This window comes from Cydia splendana, chromosome Z (assembly GCF_910591565.1).
Source record: "Cydia splendana chromosome Z, ilCydSple1.2, whole genome shotgun sequence".
Taxonomy (NCBI): Eukaryota; Metazoa; Arthropoda; class Insecta; order Lepidoptera; family Tortricidae; genus Cydia; species Cydia splendana.
The window spans coordinates 4,882,940-4,904,389 of record NC_085987.1 but is presented as its reverse complement, the minus strand read 5'-3'; the positions used below and the strand labels follow the sequence as shown (position 1 = coordinate 4,904,389).

The following is a 21,450-nucleotide window of genomic DNA, read 5'->3' as shown; positions in this document are numbered from 1 at the left end:
AATTTTCAATTTTTTACGTCAATCGCTAAATAGGCAGTACTTTGTACTAATAAATATTTTTGTAGCGATCTAAATTAGACTGTTGTCTAATTTAGATCGCTACAAAAATATTTATTAGAGAGGTGCTCCTCTCAACGGAAAATATAATTAAAGTGGACAACAAATTCAATGTGTTCTTTTCGGTCTAACGACTATCCTAATAACCAATTTAGGCGCAGCCTCGAACAGTAACGCAGTTCCGCGTGTTGGGGTTCTAAATATAATGGTGTTACACACGGTTGCAATTTCAATTTTTAATATATTTTTTATTTTTATTTTTTATTTCTTATCAAAATATCGTTAAATAAATTACAAAAATTTTAAATCTTTTTATTTAAAGGCCGCTTTCGTTTTTTCTTTACGCCACTTTTTTCTTTTATGCTGCATTTAAATTCAAAATAACTATTAATTTATTTTTCACTTACTTTTTTTTTACCTTAGATATCACGGGCCTATAAATCCCGGTCTTTTGATAGGCTTGCGTGGGGATATAGCTCCAACACGTAGAGGCCTTTTGGAGAGCTTTAATGTCATGTAGAACGCCTGCTGGAACCCGTTCACAGGCGCATCAATAGACACCCATGAACCGGTCTCAGCAGGCATTGGGACTATTGTAGAAAAAGTGAACGGGTCTATGGATTGATGTTTGGGTGGACAATGAGATTGGGCTATTGTAAAAGAGGTCCGGACACCTGCCATAACAATGTTAACACCGTCATCGAGGCAGGCGGTGACTCGCCGCTGACTAGATGGGCCCCTGAAACTGCCGTCGTAAAGACGACCAGGAGCAACATCGGTGTGAGCGGCTCAGGGGTGTCGAGAGGTGTGCGCCGCTTTCTACCCAGTGGCTGTTACCAGCCACTGTGCCAACTCGCGTCTTATGCATCTTTCACTTCCACCCCTGGAGCATATAGCTCTAGCCACTCCTCTCTGGACGGCCAATGAAGGCAAGCCAGAGCTGAGAGTCCTGCGGGTCCCCTTGGGGTCCACTCCGACCGACGAAGACACGCCGGAGACGGATACCCTGACCGACTCTCGGGAGCACTCGGGTCCGTGGGGTCGTTACTCCCCAACAGCTCGCCACAAGCTGCCCTGCGGGCACTTACTTTATTATTATGTTTTTCTTTCTATTATATATATTTATATTTTACTAATATTTAATGTCACCCCCTTAGGCATTGGCTGTTCAAACTGTTATTCTAACAGCGTTGGAATTTGCCTCGTTTGCAAATTGCAACAATATGCTGAGACAGGGCCTTTTCCCTACGGCACACATTGCTGGACCCAAGTGTGTATTCTTTTCTCTGTTTTGTTTTTTTAAATGTGTACATAATCTCTTTGTTTTGTTGTTCTAATTATCTTATTTCTTTCATCTTATTGTCCTGTGTGTATGTGTGTTTTATGGAATAAATGTCTTTCTTCTTCAATTGCTTTTTCGAAGTCAACGATCTTTTAGACCTAAGATCTTTAAGAGGCGAAATTTCTGGAATGATATCTGTTGCAAAAAATGGAATGAATCGAGCCAAAATCCCAGCCATCGTCGGGAGGTATGATTATTTTTTTGCGAAGACGACGCCGGGGCCACTACAAAAACATGTCTATTTTGGGAATTGCAAAGTTATTATTAGTCGGTATTTACGTTTTGATCGTTCTTTGATGATGATAAATCTGTTTCGTAAATTGGAAGCTTTAGGAATGTTGTTATGTTGATTATTGTTATGTTTAGTTTTAGTCGTAAACAACAAACAAATAAACACGAAAAAATAAGAGACATATCTACTATAGGAAAAGGATATAACACTTATAACCGATATAGGTACCAGCCGTTTTTCCCCTAAAACTGTCTTATCCACATCGAACTTGCCAGTAAAACAGTTGCTTACCTACACTAGTACAGCCAATTTCAAACTCCCTGTAATACTTTTACTAATAGATGTACAATCATGAACACGCCTCTATTGTCCAGGCGGTAGAGATATTTTTGAGCACCTCGGCCGCTCCGATATGGCTCCAATGGCGCCTGCACTGGGATGCGAACAGGGATCAACCACGATGAGCTAATTATTATAACAATTTCCTGTTTAGTTGTAATGTATTATTGTAATATAACAATAAACGGTCACGCTGGCCGATTACGCCAGTACCTAATAATGTAATTGTTGCACATGGCCGAGAAAAATTACTATAAGGTTAAAATGCAATTAATTTCTCAGTACACCATTATTCATGTGCAGGCTCCATAAAGCTCTTTAAAAGGGCTTAAAAGTCATATGTTTGCTTATAGAATATGTCGTTTAATATACTTTATCTACGGAGAACAATAAGTGAGGTAGATTTCCGTGTTTCTGCGTACTGCAGTGTTCACGGAAGACATCTTATTATGACTGATGCTTCGCATTTTTATCTTGAATCGTGGAATGTTTATTTATCTAAACTCGTAAGGCCCAATGTGCATAATAATGCATACTCCGCTTCAATGTAATTAGACCTATTTATAAACCATATAAAAAGCATTTCTTTCTTCTACAAACGAAATGTATCCTAATTTAAGTACTATAGGTACTAAAAAAAATTAAAAATAAATAAGTATTTGCAAAAATCCATTTTTGGTATGTTATATAAGGGAAAATTACGCGATTTAATGCAAAACATGTACAGTCACCTGCAATAATATGTTACACAACGAAGGCCGCAAAAATATCTCTCACGATCTTATTTGTAGAGCCATAAGAGCGTGTCACATATTTGTGCGGCCTTCGAAGAGTAACATATTATTGCAGGTGACTGTACTTATATATCCTGCATAATAGAATAATTAGTTGGTACGTGGCGAGCGCTTCTATTTGAATGAGGCGTGGAATTAAGGTGCAGTGGGTTCAGAAAACGAAGTTTTTAAAAAGCCGTAGCTCTTTTTTGGATCACAATACGGCTGCCATACATTCAATTAGCAATCTTGAGGGCTTTTTCTAGTGACTTCCGCGATTCGAATCCTAAGTTTTTGACTTTTGCTCGATAGAAAACGATCACGAACATAGGTCTAAAATGGACTTTAAAGATTCGTAACAATTTGTGCACAAAAGATAAAAATATGAAAACTGCTTCTAATAACGCGCAATTTTATGCTTGAGCGAATTCCGCGATTACTTTTTTTTTTAATTTAACATTAAATAAATAAGTTCAAAAACATGATATCAGCGGTCCCGTGCACGCAACTTCTTTGATCAGATGCCCGCTGGGCTTGAACGAAGGCGGTCCTATCGCGGGGTGCACTAAACTGACAGTTGGGTTTTGCAATTATTTTGACATTAAATCATATACGTATACGAAAAGTATACCAGTAGCCAAATTGTATTTAAAAAAATTGGGTAAATAAATTATCATCACATAGAGCTCGAGTCTCATCTTAAATTTTATTTGTTGTTGTTTACGGGGCATAATTATTGAAAAACGCAGTAAACTATCTTAAAACAATACGGTTCCAAAATCATTTAAGTAATTTGCTCCTTGAAACCCCGCTTAAAATGAAAAAAGGTTGAAGACTCATACTTACTGATTGGAGTTAATTTTCATTATGCTGGTATTACCTAATATTGCGTCATTTTAAAAACGTACCCATGTGACTTCTGTACGTCAACGTCAATGAACTGATTGTGATGACAATTTTGTGATCTTGTATTTATGTTAGAGAACTTTTGATCTTCAAATATTACCTATTAATACGGAACAATATGTAAATATTTCGTGTACTACTTGAAAATCTTGAAGCGGTACACCTATTTTGTTGCTGTGAGGTCCGCCTAGATGTATAATGCGGTTACGTGCTGTTCTGCAAACCTTCATGAAATCAAGAATAAATAAACGACTATGGTCTAGCCTCAGTCCTAGCGAGTTTTTGCGGCTCGTGAGGCCGAGATATACTTGCCTACGAGGCTTACAGGCTGCGGACTGGTTTACTGTGATTGTGTGTATCGATTGTTATCCAAATTTACTATAAAATAAAACAAAGTTTTTAGTTCAATTATATTCTGTGCATATTTAATTTTATTTTTTATACCTCGTCGATGACAAACAAGCCCGTCTGATGGTAAGCAGTCTCCGTAGCCTATGGACGCCTGCAACTCCAGAGGTGTTAGGTACATGCGCGTTGCCGTGCCTAACACTCCGCACCCTCGTTGATAACTGGCAACCATACTCACCGGCAGGAACAATACTATGAGTAGGATCTAGTGTTATTTGGCTGCAGATTTCTGTAAGGTTGAGCTCTGCTCTAGATCTGGAATGACATCCGCTGCGCTGTGTCCTACCACACAAAGCGAGGTGTAATTCACAGTGCCCATACCTCTCTTTTGGACGTAGTTCAAGGACCAGAGGAATGTCCATATATCTTAAGTATTTTCGTACTAAATAACTACACAGATTCAGATTCTGAACATATAACCGTAAGTTTACCAAAAATTTGGCGTAGCTGTACAGTCAGATGCAGAGAAAAACAATCCGCCAAAATTAAATTTCCACCCTGCCAGGACTTTATTTATTGATAAAGATAACGATATGTTTATTTGCAAAACTGTAGTGATGAACATAGGTGGACAGTAATTTTGGATGCGTAGGGGAGAGCGGGGAGAAACGCAACACTTTGTACTTTGACCTTAGTTTCTGGCTAACCGTTATTAGTTTGATGAAATTAATGTAGTCATATATAACTTCATTGCATGTTCTGTACATTAACATCTTGATTAACCTTATAATTGTGTATTTTGTATGTAAGTACCAGAGTTACTAAAAAATCATCTTTTGTTACTTAAAAGTAACAAGACACAGTGGGCTGTAATTAATATAATATGGCATATCAAATCGTAGTCATGGCAAAGTCGATGGAGGAACTCAGCATGATGCTCGATGACCTCAACCGAGTTTCACAACGGGTGGGCTTGAAAATGAACATGGACAAGACGAAACTTATGTCAAATGCCAATGTTGTGCCCATCCCAGTCTCTGTTGGGAACTCGGTACTCGAAGTTGTTGACTCGTACATCTACCTAGGACAAGTAGTCCAATTAGGTAGGTCCAACTTCGAGAAAGAGGTCAACCGCCGAATCCAACTCGGTTGGGCAGCGTTCGGGAAACTACGTAATGTCTTTTCGTCCGACATACCTCAGTGCCTCAAGACGAAAGTCTTTAATCAATGTGTGTTACCAGTGATGACTTACGGCTCCGAAACGTGGTCTTTCACTATCGGCCTCATCTCAAAACTTAAAGTCGCTCAACGAGCTATGGAGAGGGCTATGCTCGGAGTTTCTCTACGTGATCGAATCAGAAATGAGGAGATCCGTAGACGAACTAAAGTCACCGACATAGCCCACCGGATTAGCAAGCTGAAGTGGCAATGGGCAGGCCACATTGCACGCAGAGAAGATGGCCGATGGGGTCGAAAAGTGCTCGAGTGGAGACCACGGACTAGCAAGCGCAGCGTAGGACGTCCACCCACAAGATGGACAGACGATCTTGTTAAGGTCGCCGGAAGACGCTGGATGCGGGTCGCTTCCAACCGGCACGTATGGAGGTCCAAGGGGGAGGCCTATGTTCAGCAGTGGACGTCTTATGGCTGAGATGATGATGATGATGATGATATCAAATCAAAAAAGTACTACTTAACTATGTAAATGATTATTGATCACACACTTTAATATTTGCATTTTAGCTACATAAACATTAGCATTTTAAGAAAACAAATCAATATTAAGTCCTCTTTAGAAATTGTTTTTATTTCATGTGATGAGATCAATTATTCTGTTATAAACATGTTTTCTACTCAGATAATTCAGGGTCAGTGTTTTTTCACTCACAAATATGGCATACATCGTTTAAATCATCATTGACGCATTAAGCATGTGACCCCATATTAGATTCAATAGGTATATATTGTATGGGATGTAAATGTTACTTTTGTACCTATACGGCTTTGTTACTTTTGTACCCGACCGCATTTTTCTGAAAACATGAAAAATATCTTTGAAACGGAACGTGTTCGAGAAAATAAATTGCAATCAATCTAATCAATAATCAATATCCCTTCGGGTGGCAGTGCCTCCGGTTGAAGGGTAGGAGAAATGGCACGGCCATTTTTTAAAATATGCCCCTGCGTGGCAGAGGCCGTGAGCCGGACACTTCCCTAATTGGCGGCGAACCGGGAGACGGTTCCGTCATAACAAGCCCGTGTGTGGCAGAGACCGTCTCCCAGCCTCTGTGCGACATCGTATTTCGCGCCTAAAATAAAACCGTTAAAACTATGCCTTGCTTGCTCACTCTTGCAAGATGCATTCGTCAATAAACAAGGATGGTATTCCTTAACGGTCGAATTCCCGCGTAAAATAAAGTTTGTTAGAACTGTGTGAATCATATTAAATGTATTGTTTTGTCATAAAAACTGCTTTTTCTACAATCAATTGTTTTATTTCCTAATTATACGTATTTTTATACATGAAAGTAGAAAAAAATTGGTAATAATATGAGATTTGATCAAGTCCAGCATAATTCACATAAAATAGAATGTAATTCATTGGTATACAATCAAATAAACCATTTTATGCTGAATTCAATAATACATAGTTAATATATATCATTCATACATATTTTTTGAGAAATGGTCATATTTCTAACGCGCGACCACCCTGGAGGCCCCGCCACTTCACGTATATTTTTCCAAAATGGCCGCGCCACTCAACCTCAACCCACCGTTAAATCTGAGGCGCCGCCATTCAACGGCTCGTTATGTCTGTCCGTCTCCCGGCTCCCCGCCACTTACCGTAGAGACCGGGAGCCGGACAATGCCACTCTAGGGGATATGCAAATACCCAGAAAATTTATGTATTTTAATACAACGTAAACATCAAATAACTAAAAGTCGAAAAACGTACTTTTGATTCGAAAAATCACGTTGCGTCCTCTCACACAACCACGTGGCGCCCGTTTCGACTGAATGCAAGTGAAGGGGGCGCCACTGTCTATCACCTAATAGCAGCGGAGTGGTATTTTGACTATTAGATAAACCTACAGAGCAATAGTTACTTTCCTTTCCACCCGCCGTTACGTCTGTCCCCGCTCTCCCCTAAATTTCACTTGAATAAGCATGAAAAATTTTCTTATTAGCTAGGTACTACAACTAAATATATACAGATTGAAGCTACGCTAAGGTAAGTAAGTTATATAATAATAAGATCATCGGAATACACATATGATTTCAATGAAATTGTCATTGAGCCTTATCGAAAGCCCTATTGAATAGAGTAGTACCTAAATAACGTTTTTCATCTGACGACTTCTGTATTTATTCGGTTTATTTAGTACGCGTATCTAATGAATTCGATTTTAGTTAATTTACATTTAAATACGTCACATGTGACATGAACAGACAAGGAGAGTAAGATAAAATATATTGTATCTCTTCCTTCTTTCAATTGAACTTTTTGAGTTTCTCTTCCTCAAAGGAGGCTAGTGATTAACACGAAACTTAAAATACTCTCATTTTCATCTTAAAAAAAAAACAGGATGGGTCACTGACCTGTCCCAGTAAAGTGAGGTAGTGTGCGTGAAGTGTGCTTGTGTGTGAAATGGGGTAATTTGACAGAATCTGAAAATTTTCCTCGGGCATACCTCGCCTTAAGCTTTATCCATTGTTCTAATATTAGATTACGTACGTGGAGCGTGTACTTAGCAAGGAACAGTATGTAGGTACACCCAGCCGCAAAAGTGCATTCCCACTTTATTAATGGAATTCATACATAAAGTGGGTATGCACTTTTGCAGCTGGGTGTACATAATTTTCCATACTGCTACACCACATATCTAAGTGATCAAATTAGTGTTAACAGTAAATTTTGTTAAAATGAATAAAGTCAGTTTCGAAATAAAATAAAAATTGATGTCGCTTAGGTCGTGACGAGTATGTCAGCTACCTTAATAAGTTAATAACCTTAAAAGCTAACTTAACAAACATTATTATGCCAAATATATTATATCGGCTTCTTAGCTTTAGGTATTAGAGTTTAAAAAAAACCGGGCAAGTGCGAGTCGGACTCGCGCACGAAGGGTTCCGTACCATAATGAAAATAAAAAACGGAAAAAAAATGCAAAAATAAAGCGGTTACCCATCCAAGTACTGACCACGCCCGACGTTGCTTAACTTTGGTCAAAAATCACGTTTGTTGTATGGGAGCCCCATTTAAATCTTTATTTTATTCTGTTTTTAGTATTTGTTGTTATAGCGGCAACAGAAATACATCATCTGTGAAAATTTCAACTGTCTAGCTATCACGGTTCGTGAGATACAGCCTGGTGACAGACAGACGGACGGACGGACGGACAGCGAAGTCTTAGTAATAGGGTCCCGTTTTACCTTTTGGGTACGGAACCCTAAAAACAGCATCACATACCCGACTTTTTTTTTGGAATACCCCTAAAGGAGGTCCTAAAACCGTTCTTTAATGTAAACCAGATTTCTAGGTTTAAATCAAGGAAGCGCTAAACCACCTCGTCATGCGTCTCGCATGCTCAGGGGTCGAATTATTCAAATTCGTACGCGTCGCGAATACAATGCAAATCCTTGCAAATTATTACTAAAGCACAGAACGAAATAAAATTAACACATGAATTTAGTTGGTCCAAAATAGGACCCTGACGCGTTGAACTAAGTGTCATTTCAGAAATTAACAGATAATGGTGAAGAAGCTCTTTAGTTGCGAAAAATTTCTTATACTCGTAACCACGCTAATAAGTTGTAACTTGGTGCTTGGACAATATGAAAGTAATTTACGCATACTCGTATGTTCCGTGTATGTTTTTATAATTAATACCTTGTTCTATGACTTTATGGTGCAGTTTTGAATGAGGAAAGGACTGTCGTAGTTAGTTTGAATGTTATATAATTATAATAAAACTTATATATTACGCTTTAAATTGCCCTATACGAGGGTAATGTTTAAGTCGCAATAGAATTTACAAAAATACGATCCTGGTATTTTAAAAATTCGAAGTTGTTTGACGCTTCTGGGATTTGAGGGAGGGAAAACTCATTCAATTGTTATAGTTAAGTAACTCAGACGCAGTGCATCTCGCTTGTACCAATGTCAGTAGTGTCAGTACGAGGGAGATGTATTGTGAGTTAGTTTACACAGTCGCTTGAGAATATGTCAGTGTCAAACTCGTGGTAAGTATATAGGTGGGAATCAATATTCATCTCGTATTATTAGTTGACACTGGTGCCAGGTCGCACATCTAATTATATATAATTTTCCCTGTTCGCTTGGCACCAGATTGAGACCGGAAGATCCGGTGCTAGGTGCATGTGTTGATTGAATTGCCAGAAAAATATAACTCGCCCTGCCCACCATAATCGGTCTAAGCCATTGAAATTTCAACCAAATTATTTAGAAATTAGGGTTGATATTCCTTTGTTTCAAGTTTTAAGTAAAAAAACAAGAATTTTCAGTATAACCTCAACCTTAGGCTTTTTATTCATAACTTGCTAAAAATGATTTTGATGAGGTATCTACCTCATCAAAAAACTATTAAAGTAACGGTAAAAGTGCTTCATACAAAAGGCTATTTTTGTGTTTAATTAAATTAAGAAAATAAAGCATAATTTCTATTTATAAAATTCTTAAACCACATTGCTTAAGTTAAAACCTTTAAATGTCTAGACGACTTCGTGTTACTTCCCAGAAATATGCAACGAAGCGTCTTTCTCTAAGGTTAAATAATTTTATCACTAAATTATAACTTATTGACTTATGTTAGAGTTCAATTTTAATCGCATTTGTTCCTTTAGTCCTGTTGTGTACAAGATGCAATCATTCTTTTGGTTATTTGATTAAACTTCGTTAGAAAGGCATGACCGACCTTGCAACCATAGGGAAAATGAATACATATAAAATGCAATAGTCCTTATAATTCTAGTAATGCAATTATTATTCAAAGGATGTACATATTATTATTTTCTTGATTAATTAATGTTTATTAAGAAGATTGTATTATTATTTGTCTACTTATTTTTATTTAGTTTGTAACGATGCGTAATAAAATTAAGCATATAGGTAGGTACCTATAAATATAAATTGACCTTACTAAAGAATAAATTATTAGCAAAATATTCATTATTGGACCAGCTTTTTATCGCTGACCGTACTTTTCTTCCCACGAGCAACTAATACTCATCGAGACAATTCTAACAACCCCAAGCGCAATTAGTTTGCGTTGTTTAATGACAGACTTTCCATGGCCACCTCCTGTCTCCATAATCAGATCAACTTCATTTTATCATAATATTGTATTGTCATCCGATTTACAAATCCAAAAAATTTCAGCTCAATCGGAAATCAGGAAGTGGGTCAAATTTAGCTTCCAAGATTTGACCCACGACACTCACAAACAAACATACATACTAACAGGGCATGTTGAAGAAAAGCTTGTAAAAAGTGACCAAGCCCTACAGTGCCACAGTCTCGGCCACAAAAGGCCTTGGTCACTTTTCCTTTTGTAAGGCAGTACCTAGATTATCGCTACACCTTATACTTAAAACAAGGTCCTCCGCCGCGTCTGTCTGTGTGTATGTATGTATGTTCGCGATAAACTCGAATACTACTGAACGGATTTTCATGCGGTTTTCACTATCAATAGAGTGATTCTTGAAGAAGGTTTAGTTGTATAATTTGTTGAGGTTTTGTGTAACCCGTGCGAAGCCGGGGCGGGTCGCTAGTTGTGACATATGTTTCAGTTTATAACATATATTGTTACAAGTGGCTTTTCCCACGATATCCTTGTTCGGTGAGTACTGAACAACATACACTGACCAATGGTATACCTTACGCCGTTGCGATAAGGTTTACAATACAACGGTCGTTTATGTGTGGACGACAGTAATAGTCTCCGGGGCCCAGTAGGTGGATGCGAGGGTATTTTTGTTCAATTGATAACAATACCTACTCATAAAGAGATATTTTAATATAGTTTTTGTAAACAAGCGTGCGGACTGTATGTTAAGGCCCAGTAGGTTCGTGTGTGTTCTTCTCTCACTCTCATTGAGCGTAAGCGTGAGAGACCCAAAAAAGTCAAAGAGGAGCATCTTAGATATGGTTAATAAGGTAAACGTACTGGTGCTCGACGCGGTCCCAGTACATGTCATCTTGAAACTTAAGTCATTGTCAATAGAAGTGACAGCAAGGTGTCATCTATTGGGCATTAGCATATCGAGCACTAGTACGTTTACCTTATACATCCAAATTATGTAAAAATATTTTCCATAATGTCAATATCCACAGAGGAAAATGTGGAGAAGCGGCTGTCCCCTTTCCTCTTAATGTCAGGACGATGGTACACTAACTGACCTTGTGCTATCCAAACATGAACAGATAAGGCCCGGCGCCGACAAAGCAAGCACTGCGTCACTGTTATCACTTCGCTACTTTCTTCTGTTTGGCCGCGGTGTTGGTTTTGCGATAATCTGTCGGCTGCTGCGTGGTTTATGGCAATTACCCCCCGTCTCATAAAATTAAGCCTTTTGTCTAAATTTCGCATTATCTACACTAAATGTCAACCTCCTATTTGGGCTGATTTAGACGATGCGAGAACTCGCATGCGAGTTTCATTACATTGCGGTTTCTGATCGGTCGGTTGAATTGGTAATCAACAGTCCGCACTGTAACTAAAATCGCATGCGATTTCGCGCGCCGTCTAAATCAGCCCTAGACTCCACGAAATTTTGTGTTTAAAATTTTCATCATCATCATCACCAGCTCTTGAGTCCCACTTATTCATGGGCCTTTTCTCATCGTAGAGAGCTTAATTCTACAAGAGGGCTTGGGCTATAAGAGAGACTTCCCATGTGTGGATTGGTGATTTAACACAGCACACACCTTTCAATTACTTCGCAGACCCAAAAAACAACGATAAGCTGGCACCAGAAGATGGACCTGCTCATGACTACACAAGGAAAGACAAAAAAAATTGAAAAAAAATTAAAAATTGTAGACATGGTCGATAAAAATAATAGAGATGCAACGGATAGTTGTTTGGCCGGATACCGGATACCGGATATTAGGCCTGACCATCGGCCGAATATTCGGTATCCGGCTACCGAATATTTGGCCGGCGGAACTATACCTACATTTCGGTTTTTCAGGTGCGCATTGTGTAGGTTTGACCTGTTTCCTAGTGAACGTTCGCGCGGACACATTTCTAGGTTCGAAATGAGTGCGCGTGCAAGTCAGCGGAATGTTTAAATTGTTTTAAAACAATAAACAAGCACGATTGCCTACAATTATGACCAAAACTGTTTCTTAAATCCAATTTGTTTACTCCGAAATCAAGCAATGTTACTATCCGGTATCCGGCCGGATAGTAGGTCACTATCCGGTATCCGGCCGGATATTTATATATTGGCCGGATAGGCCGGATACCGGATAGTAACCGAATATCCGGTGTATCTCTAAAAAATACCAATCACTAGGAGTGTCGATATTCCATAATAAATTGATATATATATATTTTTTTCCTCGAGTAGTCATGAGCAGGTCCATCTTCTGGTGCCAGTTTATCGTTGAATTTTGGGACACGTGGTATGTAAGCTAGCTTCGTTACGATGTCTTGTAAATATAAAGTTATATTTCATACTCCCAAATTAAGAGCCGGGGTTTGAACCCACGAACTCTTTTAGCAAGCTACACGAATCAGCTTAGCTACCAATCTGACCATGATTTTTTGTCAACCTTTTTTTTACAAGAATTATAGTTCGTTTTTTTTAGCATTAGAAAGAACTTGCAAGAAGGTAAGCGATTTTGACAATTCTTTTAATTGAAATACGCTTTTTAAAAATCAATAACTATTACTTATTAAAGCAGAAGAATATAAAAGATCGTATTAGATTCATAATTGTGACATTGTTTACCTTATTTCTAATGCTAAAATAAACGAACTATAGGTACGAGCCAACTTTCCCAATATTTATTTGCACGCCTCTAAGACATTGACAATAAGGTCGTGTGAATATATTTTTGGAACGTTGGCTTGTGAAGGTATTTGTGAACTCGACCGTATATTTGAGTGTGAGTTTGTAGAACTTGGTAAGAAAGATTCTTCGAAAGTTTTGTGAAAAAAAAATTGTATCAGCAGAACTAGGGATGTAACGATACCGATACCGATACCAATATATCGGCCGATATAAGCGGCAGGCCGAAATATCGGCATCGCCGATTTAAATTCAGCCGATATCACAGTTTAAAAGCGCGCGAAACGAACGACGCTGCTAATAATTTGAATAAACGAATAAACTTTGTTTCCATAAAAAATATCTACCTAAAGTGAACTATAAATTACTGAATTGGATTTACTTTTGCTTTGATTGCTTGATGGTCACCTAAATAAATGTTTTCTTTGATTTTGATTTGACATTTTTTTTTATTTGTTTTACAGTTTTTCACACTTCACAAAATCGAGTGTCTATTATACTTATGTATGTTTTATGCATATTAAGTATAATTCCTAATTTATTTGATTTATTAAATAACTACTATGTCATTGATATGGTATCTGTATCGGTATCGCCGATTATTTACTTCAAAAATCGGTATCGGTATCGTATCGGCAATATCATATCGTGACATCCCTAAGCAGAACCTTTCACATAGAATAGGTCCCTCATTTTGTTGTGACTATGATGGCTAAATAACCAGAAATGAGTTCTACGTTTTCTAAAATACATAATTATTCGTACACTTCGATTTTTTTTTGTTAGGATTATTTTTCATCATATCTTCTTTAACGTACACGGTAATAATTGTAAACAATTAATCTATTTCACCATCAACATCTCTCATCAGACCTGATGGGAGATCAGATAAAATATCATGACATGACATGATTGTCGAATGACGTCACGATGACGGGCCATGTCTGCAGTAGCGTATAATTAACATTTCCGTCCATTATTTAAGTAGTTCTTGTTGCTGCATTCTCACCTTATTCGGAAAAGCACATTTTTTGCATGTAAATAAACAAAAAATTGGTACCTACTCCTAATAATGTTGTTTTTGATACAAAACGGAGAACGTTCTGTGTACCTAAGTGTAAACATTGTCCCACGCTCCACCCCGCCAAATGGAATTAAGGTCACGTGGGATAAGAGAAACATACAGGCCAATGATAATTGGAACGTGCATTGGTATCAAACCGATATTATTATTATTGTAAATGTTAATATAAACACACATTTTATCACAAAATATGTAAAGCAGAGTTTATTCAGCACAAGGGAAAAAACAAGAATCAGAAGTCAATAACTACGTCAATCACATTTTAAATGCATGTCATGTTGGCCAGGATTACAGCAAGAAGTACAGGTTTATACTATTTACTATTCTACAAATGAATGAGACCTCTAACATATTAGTGCACAAGTATTAGTGCGAGCGAGACGCCGGCTCTGATGACAGCTAACTGATATGATTCCAATGGTTATACTGCTCAGTATAACTACAATTTGTTTTTTTTTGTCAATTTTGTTATATCGTGTAACTAATAGTGTAACTACGTGGATACCTAATACCCGTCAAATCGAACAAGCAGTTGATTATCGTTTGGCTGAATCGTCATTTTGTGTTAGAAAGAGACAAAACATAGCAGAGATTTGCCAAGATTTATGGTAATAGTGTTATACTTATAGGTACTATCGCTAGCCAAGTCAGAAAGAACCCCTAGTGTAAATTTCATTCGATAGCGTGACGGACGTACGCGTTTGCGTAAAGTCTCATTTCGTATGGGATTTTGACCAGCGCGCCAAGCGGGACGTTTCGGAAACTTAAAATCCCATACAAAATGAGACTTAACGCAAACGCGTACGTCACGTCACCCAATCGAATGAAATTTACACAGTTCATTACACATCAGTTTTGACATTGACATATACGCTCACGTCTACGTAAGTTACTTTCTATGCATCTCGCTCGTACTCGCATATTAGTGCAAGCGAGATGTACAGAAAGTAAATTACGTAGACGTGAGCGTTATGTCAATGTTAAAACTGATGGTAGACGTATACTGCCCTGCTAAGCCAAAGAGCGCTATCTCAAAAGAAAATTCATTGCTAACTTATACTTTAGTTTCTATGACTGAGAATTCCATTTTCAAAGTCATTTTTTTTGAGATAGCGCTTTTCGGCTTAGGAGGGCAGTATAGGGGTGTACTAAGTTAGCATATAATATACTTACTCTTGTATTACCGGTTACTGGTTGTAGGTATAAGTTATTTATAAGCTTCAAGTCTATCAGTTATCCAATACCACAGTGAATTATTCCCCGTTATCATAAAATGTGTGAAATGGTCGTTATCATTTAGTAAAAGTAATATGGCTGATTATCGGTGCTAATCATTAAGTAAAATGATTTAATTATTACTGATAAAGTTATTTTAGAATGTTTTATGTAATTTGGGCATTAATCATAGATAAGCTACTGAGTTAAGGTTTAAAAATTATCTAATTGTATTATCAATATATTACAGGATGTTTATAGGTGCAGTAAGTAAAAAGTGAAGATCTGTAAAGGGGCCCACAGATTACCAGTTCGCCGGACGATATCAGTCTTTTGCGTTTAACTGACAGGCGAAAATCGTCCGGCGAACTGGTAATCTGTGGGCCCCTTTACAATACCTTTTGTTTTTTGCAAGGCTCGAATTGGGTGGCTGGGTGGCGGTAAGTAGTATAAAATTGAGAACACTGAAATATATGCGTGTACACTCATCCAAAATTAATCGAAATCGTTTCGGCAGTTTTAACATGTATGATGTAAAACAAAAAAAAAATCAGGGCTCTATCGTCTTAGGCGTGCCAGGGTCGTTCAGTTTATACTCGTAATTAAAGGACCGAATTTTATTTATATTTGATAATTAAATCTAGTAAATGTAATGCTATAAGTACATTAAATTAATAAGGATCTAAGACGCTTTGAAAACGAACCAGTGGTCAGAATTTGCATAAACCGGCTAAATGTGAAACGCGAAGCTAAACTAAAGGTAAGTGGCGTTTAATGCCTAAAGGGTCCTTTCCTTATGCTCCATGTGCAATGTGCATAAGAACCCTTCTCTGATGGAAAGCCACATATGGCCCGACCCATTCACATCATTTTGTGCATTATATTTTACTAAATTTTTGGCCCAGTAATTTTGGAGCTTTTCGCTTATTTTCTCTATAAGTTTTATCAGTTTATCACTAAGTAACATATGTAGGTTCGTGTGTGTTCTTCTCTCACTCTCATTGAGCGTAAGCGTGAGAGACCCAAAAAAGTCAAAGAGGAGCATCTTAGATATGGTTAATAAGGTAAACGTACTGGTGCTCGACGCGGTCCCAGTACATGTCATCTTGAAACTTAAGTCATTGTCAATAGAAGTGACAGCAAGGTGTCATCTATTGGGCATTAGCATATCGAGCACTAGTACGTTTACCTTATACATCCAAATTATGTAAAAATATTTTCCATAATGTCAATATCCACAGAGGAAAATGTGGAGAAGCGGCTGTCCCCTTTCCTCTTAATGTCAGGACGATGGTACACTAACTGACCTTGTGCTATCCAAACATGAACAGATAAGGCCCGGCGCCGACAAAGCAAGCACTGCGTCACTGTTATCACTTCGCTACTTTCTTCTGTTTGGCCGCGGTGTTGGTTTTGCGATAATCTGTCGGCTGCTGCGTGGTTTATGGCAATTACCCCCCGTCTCATAAAATTAAGCCTTTTGTCTAAATTTCGCATTATCTACACTAAATGTCAACCTCCTATTTGGGCTGATTTAGACGATGCGAGAACTCGCATGCGAGTTTCATTACATTGCGGTTTCTGATCGGTCGGTTGAATTGGTAATCAACAGTCCGCACTGTAACTAAAATCGCATGCGATTTCGCGCGCCGTCTAAATCAGCCCTAGACTCCACGAAATTTTGTGTTTAAAATTTTCATCATCATCATCACCAGCTCTTGAGTCCCACTTATTCATGGGCCTTTTCTCATCGTAGAGAGCTTAATTCTACAAGAGGGCTTGGGCTATAAGAGAGACTTCCCATGTGTGGATTGGTGATTTAACACAGCACACACCTTTCAATTACTTCGCAGACCCAAAAAACAACGATAAGCTGGCACCAGAAGATGGACCTGCTCATGACTACACAAGGAAAGACAAAAAAAATTGAAAAAAAATTAAAAATTGTAGACATGGTCGATAAAAATAATAGAGATGCAACGGATAGTTGTTTGGCCGGATACCGGATACCGGATATTAGGCCTGACCATCGGCCGAATATTCGGTATCCGGCTACCGAATATTTGGCCGGCGGAACTATACCTACATTTCGGTTTTTCAGGTGCGCATTGTGTAGGTTTGACCTGTTTCCTAGTGAACGTTCGCGCGGACACATTTCTAGGTTCGAAATGAGTGCGCGTGCAAGTCAGCGGAATGTTTAAATTGTTTTAAAACAATAAACAAGCACGATTGCCTACAATTATGACCAAAACTGTTTCTTAAATCCAATTTGTTTACTCCGAAATCAAGCAATGTTACTATCCGGTATCCGGCCGGATAGTAGGTCACTATCCGGTATCCGGCCGGATATTTATATATTGGCCGGATAGGCCGGATACCGGATAGTAACCGAATATCCGGTGTATCTCTAAAAAATACCAATCACTAGGAGTGTCGATATTCCATAATAAATTGATATATATATATTTTTTTCCTCGAGTAGTCATGAGCAGGTCCATCTTCTGGTGCCAGTTTATCGTTGAATTTTGGGACACGTGGTATGTAAGCTAGCTTCGTTACGATGTCTTGTAAATATAAAGTTATATTTCATACTCCCAAATTAAGAGCCGGGGTTTGAACCCACGAACTCTTTTAGCAAGCTACACGAATCAGCTTAGCTACCAATCTGACCATGATTTTTTGTCAACCTTTTTTTTACAAGAATTATAGTTCGTTTTTTTTAGCATTAGAAAGAACTTGCAAGAAGGTAAGCGATTTTGACAATTCTTTTAATTGAAATACGCTTTTTAAAAATCAATAACTATTACTTATTAAAGCAGAAGAATATAAAAGATCGTATTAGATTCATAATTGTGACATTGTTTACCTTATTTCTAATGCTAAAATAAACGAACTATAGGTACGAGCCAACTTTCCCAATATTTATTTGCACGCCTCTAAGACATTGACAATAAGGTCGTGTGAATATATTTTTGGAACGTTGGCTTGTGAAGGTATTTGTGAACTCGACCGTATATTTGAGTGTGAGTTTGTAGAACTTGGTAAGAAAGATTCTTCGAAAGTTTTGTGAAAAAAAAATTGTATCAGCAGAACTAGGGATGTAACGATACCGATACCGATACCAATATATCGGCCGATATAAGCGGCAGGCCGAAATATCGGCATCGCCGATTTAAATTCAGCCGATATCACAGTTTAAAAGCGCGCGAAACGAACGACGCTGCTAATAATTTGAATAAACGAATAAACTTTGTTTCCATAAAAAATATCTACCTAAAGTGAACTATAAATTACTGAATTGGATTTACTTTTGCTTTGATTGCTTGATGGTCACCTAAATAAATGTTTTCTTTGATTTTGATTTGACATTTTTTTTTATTTGTTTTACAGTTTTTCACACTTCACAAAATCGAGTGTCTATTATACTTATGTATGTTTTATGCATATTAAGTATAATTCCTAATTTATTTGATTTATTAAATAACTACTATGTCATTGATATGGTATCTGTATCGGTATCGCCGATTATTTACTTCAAAAATCGGTATCGGTATCGTATCGGCAATATCATATCGTGACATCCCTAAGCAGAACCTTTCACATAGAATAGGTCCCTCATTTTGTTGTGACTATGATGGCTAAATAACCAGAAATGAGTTCTACGTTTTCTAAAATACATAATTATTCGTACACTTCGATTTTTTTTTGTTAGGATTATTTTTCATCATATCTTCTTTAACGTACACGGTAATAATTGTAAACAATTAATCTATTTCACCATCAACATCTCTCATCAGACCTGATGGGAGATCAGATAAAATATCATGACATGACATGATTGTCGAATGACGTCACGATGACGGGCCATGTCTGCAGTAGCGTATAATTAACATTTCCGTCCATTATTTAAGTAGTTCTTGTTGCTGCATTCTCACCTTATTCGGAAAAGCACATTTTTTGCATGTAAATAAACAAAAAATTGGTACCTACTCCTAATAATGTTGTTTTTGATACAAAACGGAGAACGTTCTGTGTACCTAAGTGTAAACATTGTCCCACGCTCCACCCCGCCAAATGGAATTAAGGTCACGTGGGATAAGAGAAACATACAGGCCAATGATAATTGGAACGTGCATTGGTATCAAACCGATATTATTATTATTGTAAATGTTAATATAAACACACATTTTATCACAAAATATGTAAAGCAGAGTTTATTCAGCACAAGGGAAAAAACAAGAATCAGAAGTCAATAACTACGTCAATCACATTTTAAATGCATGTCATGTTGGCCAGGATTACAGCAAGAAGTACAGGTTTATACTATTTACTATTCTACAAATGAATGAGACCTCTAACATATTAGTGCACAAGTATTAGTGCGAGCGAGACGCCGGCTCTGATGACAGCTAACTGATATGATTCCAATGGTTATACTGCTCAGTATAACTACAATTTGTTTTTTTTTGTCAATTTTGTTATATCGTGTAACTAATAGTGTAACTACGTGGATACCTAATACCCGTCAAATCGAACAAGCAGTTGATTATCGTTTGGCTGAATCGTCATTTTGTGTTAGAAAGAGACAAAACATAGCAGAGATTTGCCAAGATTTATGGTAATAGTGTTATACTTATAGGTACTATCGCTAGCCAAGTCAGAAAGAACCCCTAGTGTAAATTTCATTCGATAGCGTGACGGACGTACGCGTTTGCGTAAAGTCTCATTTCGTATGGGATTTTGACCAGCGCGCCAAGCGGGACGTTTCGGAAACTTAAAATCCCATACAAAATGAGACTTAACGCAAACGCGTACGTCACGTCACCCAATCGAATGAAATTTACACAGTTCATTACACATCAGTTTTGACATTGACATATACGCTCACGTCTACGTAAGTTACTTTCTATGCATCTCGCTCGTACTCGCATATTAGTGCAAGCGAGATGTACAGAAAGTAAATTACGTAGACGTGAGCGTTATGTCAATGTTAAAACTGATGGTAGACGTATACTGCCCTGCTAAGCCAAAGAGCGCTATCTCAAAAGAAAATTCATTGCTAACTTATACTTTAGTTTCTATGACTGAGAATTCCATTTTCAAAGTCATTTTTTTTGAGATAGCGCTTTTCGGCTTAGGAGGGCAGTATAGGGGTGTACTAAGTTAGCATATAATATACTTACTCTTGTATTACCGGTTACTGGTTGTAGGTATAAGTTATTTATAAGCTTCAAGTCTATCAGTTATCCAATACCACAGTGAATTATTCCCCGTTATCATAAAATGTGTGAAATGGTCGTTATCATTTAGTAAAAGTAATATGGCTGATTATCGGTGCTAATCATTAAGTAAAATGATTTAATTATTACTGATAAAGTTATTTTAGAATGTTTTATGTAATTTGGGCATTAATCATAGATAAGCTACTGAGTTAAGGTTTAAAAATTATCTAATTGTATTATCAATATATTACAGGATGTTTATAGGTGCAGTAAGTAAAAAGTGAAGATCTGTAAAGGGGCCCACAGATTACCAGTTCGCCGGACGATATCAGTCTTTTGCGTTTAACTGACAGGCGAAAATCGTCCGGCGAACTGGTAATCTGTGGGCCCCTTTACAATACCTTTTGTTTTTTGCAAGGCTCGAATTGGGTGGCTGGGTGGCGGTAAGTAGTATAAAATTGAGAACACTGAAATATATGCGTGTACACTCATCCAAAATTAATCGAAATCGTTTCGGCAGTTTTAACATGTATGATGTAAAACAAAAAAAAAATCAGGGCTCTATCGTCTTAGGCGTGCCAGGGTCGTTCAGTTTATACTCGTAATTAAAGGACCGAATTTTATTTATATTTGATAATTAAATCTAGTAAATGTAATGCTATAAGTACATTAAATTAATAAGGATCTAAGACGCTTTGAAAACGAACCAGTGGTCAGAATTTGCATAAACCGGCTAAATGTGAAACGCGAAGCTAAACTAAAGGTAAGTGGCGTTTAATGCCTAAAGGGTCCTTTCCTTATGCTCCATGTGCAATGTGCATAAGAACCCTTCTCTGATGGAAAGCCACATATGGCCCGACCCATTCACATCATTTTGTGCATTATATTTT

At 37.6% G+C, this 21,450-nt stretch overlaps 1 long non-coding RNA gene across 2 annotated transcripts in view; it reads left to right on the top strand.

Annotated features, from left to right (window-relative positions):
* Positions 1–21,450, top strand: part of LOC134804314 (uncharacterized) — a 538,216-nt gene that overhangs the window by 406,932 nt on the left and 109,834 nt on the right. The gene's annotated exons all lie outside the window — the stretch shown is intronic.